Here is a 6,265-nt window from a genome sequence, read left to right on the forward strand (position 1 = left end):
GAGGTCGGATTCGGATTCAGCGCAGCAAAAACCTTCGGGTATACTAGGTCTGGTCTCTGGTTCCGGACCTTTGTCAAATTTTGTCGGCCTGTGTAATTCAAATATATTCACATATCATTTAGAAAATTTACTTCAGATATATGCCTGTATTTTTTCATGTCTATCTCAGCGATATATTAAGTTCCACTTTTCCATACCTCAGGGAAGTCAATTGACAAAATTTAAATATCGATAAATTAAAGCTTGGAATCTCCTATTTAAAACAGCCCTTTCGAATTAAAAAACAAATTGTTATAACATCAAAATTTACCCGCCTGTCCTTAAACATTTATATAAGATGCCTAAGGATGCGAATTAACTGTTTTTTACAATTACGCATAATTAGGAAATTTCGTTACAATTTTGGTATTTTAAATAACATAAACTAAATCGATTGAATGTAGTTACGCTTTTGTGTTACAGAAACATAATTAAAATCACAAAATTATTTTGTTTTGGTCGGGTCCAAAAGCATAATAGAATGTTTACTTGTTCTCGAATTATAATAAAAATGTGAGAGCATGCCCAAGGCGAATAGCAATTCGTCGAGCGGCAGTCGAATGTCGTTTTTAAATCTTTTATGTGCGAACGACAATGGACGAAAGAATGTAGTAACTAATGGATTGCCCGATTTTCCTCTTGGTTACGCTTCCACATTTTTCATGGCGATTCGAGAACTATTAGCTATTTTATCATGTTCCTAATCTCATTGTGAAAATGGCATTTGAATCTTTAATTTAGAGAATGTACCATTTCCTTCTTTGAAGCATGTGGAAAGTGGAATTTGATACTCGAGAAATGGTCGCAAAAATTTGAAATAAGTATATATGTAATTGAATATTTTAGCATGATGTCACGATCATGATAGGATAGCTGCACATGTGAGGAAGGTTAGCATGGTTGGTGCATCTTTACATGGGAATGCATACGACTTTCTTTTAATATTTTAAAGGTAAAAGTGATTTATGAATGTATAAAATGTAATATTTTTCGACCGTAAAATGCATTTGCGCGATTATGTTTTATCTTTTTATCGGTTCACCTTACAATTTTATTTTAAAAAACAATTATCCAAAATTTGAGTATATAGTGCCCGATTCTGATGAAATCGATCATTTTCATCATTTTTCAAGTTTTAGACATTTTATTTTATTTCGTGAAACTGAAAAGTCGTCAATCGACAAAAGAATTGAAAATAACTGCAAAAATACATTTTACACGTAAAACTATTACTATTGGTACATTTATTATTTATTTTTACGTTTCAAATTTTTTTCTCAAAAATTCGTATGCATTCCCATATAAATATATACCAACTATTCCAACCTTTCTGAAATAACGACCTATACTATCATGACCATGACGTCAAGCTAAAGTAGCCAATTGTAACAAAGAGTTATGAAACATAAATATATTTTGATGGTACAGATTATAGCATGATATATGAAATAATTTTTATCTAAATAATAAATTACTGTTACCACACAAACGAAAAATTAAAATTCAATCATTGCGAAGTTTAATTTTGTGAACAAAATTAATCAGTTGTTAATTAATTACTCAATTTACAACATAAAGATCAACGAACAATTATTTTGATTGATACATTAAAATAATTTCTACTTTACATTTTTATAAAAATTTGAATTATTAATAACATTTTAAACTAATTGCAGAAAAGTTCACATATATTTTTGAAAATTGAACTCAGCTACACATTCCACAACATCACACAAACTTACAAAAATTACATAATTGGAATAAAGGTATTTCAAAAATAAATAAACTTTTATTATACAAAATATAGCTAATATTCAAAAACATAACATTAAAGTAAATAATCCATTTATGTTACTCAATTGAACAAAATTAAAGTTCAATATATATTTTTTATTTAAACTTAAAATTCTGAAATTATAAGCTTTTAACTAATTCTAGAAAATATAAAGTTTAGCAGAATCGATTAATAATTATTGAGTAAAGACCAAAAAAATCATTTAAGAATTATTTTTATTGAAACGTATGTACATATAATTTTGAAAACTGAATTCAGATACCCATTTTCCAACATCACAAACCTTAGAGTTAATCAGTTTATAATGCAAAAAGCAGTAATAAATTATTTTCATTGAAACATCAAAATAATTTTTACCTTATATTGGATGCAAATTTAAAGTATTAATATTCTTTTAAAATAATTCCATAAAAACTTAAGCAGACTGTCATATACTTTTGAAGATTAAATTCAGATAATTATTTCAAGACATCAAAAACATTTTTAAATTATGAAATTGAAATAGGGACCTTTAAAATATAGATGAACTTTTATTATACAAATCATATTCCATATTAAATAACAATACCTCTAAAGTAAATAATAAATTTATTTTCTTATTAAACAGTATTTAACTTCAATCTTAATGTAATTTAATATTGTAAAAAATCAAGCAGGTAATAATAATTAAACAATCATTGAATCATTCAAATAATTTTTATTTTACATATATTTTTTTCTTGATTAGCACTTTCCTTTCTGTTACTTGGATTTAGTAATGAAATAATAACAAATTAATCAGTTTACAGATGAAAAAGCATCAAATAATTATTTTCATTAAAAAATATAAATGATTCTTATTTTCTATTTTACTTTAAACTCAAAATTACATTTCTAAGAAACTTCATTTATTGCCAGTGTAGACGTGCCAGTTTAGACAGACGGCCGAGGAGTGGGGGTAGGCGACTGTCGCTCCATAGTTGTATCTTACTACTCATGTAAATCCCATAAGAAAAACAGTTTTTATGCATTTTATTCAGAATCGTCAATATTAGTTTAATCTAGTTAAAACTCAACATTTCTGTTTAAAATCAGCCAAAGAATACGAATAAAATATTACTTTTAAAATATTACCCCCATAAGCATGTTTTATTAGGTTCCAACAAAACGCATAAGTAAACAAACGGGTTTTGCGAATTTCTGGCACTAATTATAATTTTTTTGGTTTTATTAACACAAATGGTTTCTATTACATAAAGTACTACTTTCTGCTAATAATTATATGTCTACATAAATTGTTTAAACAATTTATCATTGTTTTTAGCAATTGTATTTTAGAATACATTTAGAAAGACGAGCTGTTTTCCAAAATTTTCAACTTTTTAATTAGAGCGACGCAATAATTACTTAAATTTAACTGAAGTAATTATTTAAACAATTGATTTTAATTTATAATAATATTTTCCTCGAATAATGCTAGTAAGTTGCAGTTTTTAAAAAATATTTCATTTTTTGTCCACTTTTCAATCAGAGTGAGGTAATAATTATTTCCCGTTAACGAAAATAATTTTGTTTAAACATTTGTTTATAGTTTTAACTGATTTTAAATAAAATTATTTTTGAATAATGCTAAAAAGTGGGCTTTATTCTGACATATTCTATCTTCTCCTATGGTAATGCTAGAGAGTTGCGGTCTTTTCTGAAAATTTTTACTTTGCTTTAACTTTTTAATAATCAGCAAATAAATAATTAATATTGATATTCATAATTTGTTCATAACTAAAAAGTCAAAGAAAAGCTGAAAATTTCAGAGAAACACGTAAATTTATAGCATACTCTGAAGAGAAAATTATTAAAAATAATAATAAATTGTTTAAACAATTATTTTTATTCAACTAAATTAATTATTAATTTACTATGATTAAAAAGTGAACCGAAAGTGAAAAATTGTAAAAAAAAATTGCAACTTTATAGCATTATTCTAAAAGAATATTGTTCTGAACAAAAATAATTTGTTTAAATATTTATTTTTGTTAAATTTTATTAGATATTATCCTGGTTTAACTGAAAACTTGATACTAAGTTGCAAAATTTGGAGAAAAAATCCACGACTATCCATCATTAACATAGGAGAAGATAATTATAAATATTAATATCTTTTTTAAACAAATATGTTTGTTAATTTGTATTAACTATTATCTACACTCAAAATGAAAATAGAAAAAAAGATGAACACTTAGAAAAAAAAACTTTCTAACATTTTCCAAAGAGAATATTATTAAAAATAAATTGTTCAAACAATTTTTTTTATTAACTTGAATTAATTATTAACTCACACTAATTGAAAATGGACAAACTGGAAAATTTTATAAAAAGCTGCAACTTTCTAGAATTATTTTAGGAGGATATTATTAATATTATTATAAATCATAATAAATTGTTTCAACAATTATTTATATTAAGTTTAATAGATTACTGTCTCGCTATAATTAAAACGTTAAATATAAGTCGCAAAATTTGGAAAGCACTGCGCCTTCCTAACTCTATTCTAAGAGGAAATTGCTAAAACAAAAATAAATTTTTTAAATATTAGCTAAGATTAGTATTTCATCTATTAAAACAATTTGTATAAAGAAACTGCAAAAAATCATAATTAGCGCCAAAAAATCTTTTTAAATTTTTTGCAACATTAATTGTTTTTATTCGATAAGACACAAGTTGCCAAATATTTTTAAACTAATTTTCGATTGTTTCATCAATTATTATTTATCTGAACCATTTTTTCTCGATTTTAAGTTGCGAAAAATTATTATTTTTTTAGATTAATGATACAATTGATCTATTTGAGATATTTAGGGAAAATATCTCTTGAGTTTTATGCGGGCTAAATAACTTTATTGGCCAGGAGAATTTTTTTTTTATAAAACCCAATTTTCGTATTTTTTTTGTTCACAACAACAGATACGAAAAAATGTTGCGGAAGTAGTTTTCACAGTTAAAAAGGTTTTACAAAAAATGGCTATACTAATTCATGATCTCTTATACCGTTTCTGAGAAAAATAAAAGAAATTAATATTTCTTTCGTGAAACTGCAGTTGCTTATTAACTATATCATAAATTGCTTTTGTGTGCACAGTTTCAATATCAGGACACACTTGTTGTTTGACATTGAAATTTATTACTTGAGTTTTACCTATAATTGGTAATCTAATTTTGCATAGACATTAAACTATCAAAAAATTATGGAAAAAAATTAATAAAAACATTTTTTGAAATATAATGACAATTTCTGCAAAAAGGGGCAAAAGGCAGATTTTTTATTAAAAAGTATATGTATTGATATAACCTGTTTCGGATCGGTATGCATCAAAATTCGAAACAACATTTTTGATGCATTTTTGGATCACCCTAATGTATACGTAAATAAGGGAAACATCCCTGCAGTGGATAATCATTAATTAAGAGTATAAATAAAAGAAAAATCATTTTAATTTCAATTTATGAACACTTATAGTGCCATAACTACTGATTAAATTAAATGAATTATATTAAATATGTTAGTATTTTTAATTAATGATTATCCACTCTAAATTGCATTATCCACTGTAGACATATTTCCCCTAATCGCAAAATAAATATTTGCCTTGACAGCAGGAAGTAATTTTAATATCTCAATGGATTTTTTTATTACTCACGGAGTTACGCAGTATATACATATATATTTAAGTGTATTCTTATTATTATTTATTTTGTTTTTTAGTTATTATTATTATTATTATTATTATTATTATCTACAACCTTGTGACATAAACCACACGAAATATGAAAAATTAAAGATTATAATATCATTGACAATTTGGTCACGCCAGAACCACTTATATCGACAATTATCGAATATTGCATGACGAAATTAAAATGATAAAAGTTAAGCGCAGAAGTCTGTTTTGTGTCTTTTCGTTAGATTAAAATGTTTCGACCCAAAAAAGTTGCATCGAGGTAAATGGTCCAAGCTTCTGTTCTCATTATTTTATTACTCATTTATTTATTATTTTAGGGGAAATTTTTCTACAGGGGATAATGCATCCTACAGTGGATCATAATTAATTAAGAACACAAATGAAAATAATTAATTTTCGTTTTCATTTATTGGCAAGTTTATAATTTATTTTTAAATATTCATTATATTGAAGTAATTATTTTGCCAATAATATTTGTAATTAATGATTATCCACTGAAGGTTGCACTATCCACTCTAGGAAGGTTCCCCCTATACAATTTTCTCTAGATATTTCAATTTATACATTTTTTTAATTCGGTAAGAATGCTGATTGCACTTGGAAAGAATGGGAAAGCAAGGTCAAAAATTACTATTAAAACTATTACTATGTATCATCATCATAAGGTTAATGATATTTATCGATGCAGAAAGTGCAAAAAACTGAGATAAATTAC

At 25.3% G+C, this 6,265-nt stretch overlaps 1 protein-coding gene across 4 annotated transcripts in view; it reads right to left on the minus strand.

The window, feature by feature from the left end:
- Window positions 1–6,265, minus strand: part of LOC117174107 (leukocyte elastase inhibitor) — a 25,673-nt gene that overhangs the window by 18,748 nt on the left and 660 nt on the right. The gene's annotated exons all lie outside the window — the stretch shown is intronic.

This window comes from Belonocnema kinseyi, chromosome 6 (assembly GCF_010883055.1).
Source record: "Belonocnema kinseyi isolate 2016_QV_RU_SX_M_011 chromosome 6, B_treatae_v1, whole genome shotgun sequence".
In the NCBI taxonomy this organism is placed as follows: domain Eukaryota; kingdom Metazoa; phylum Arthropoda; class Insecta; order Hymenoptera; family Cynipidae; genus Belonocnema; species Belonocnema kinseyi.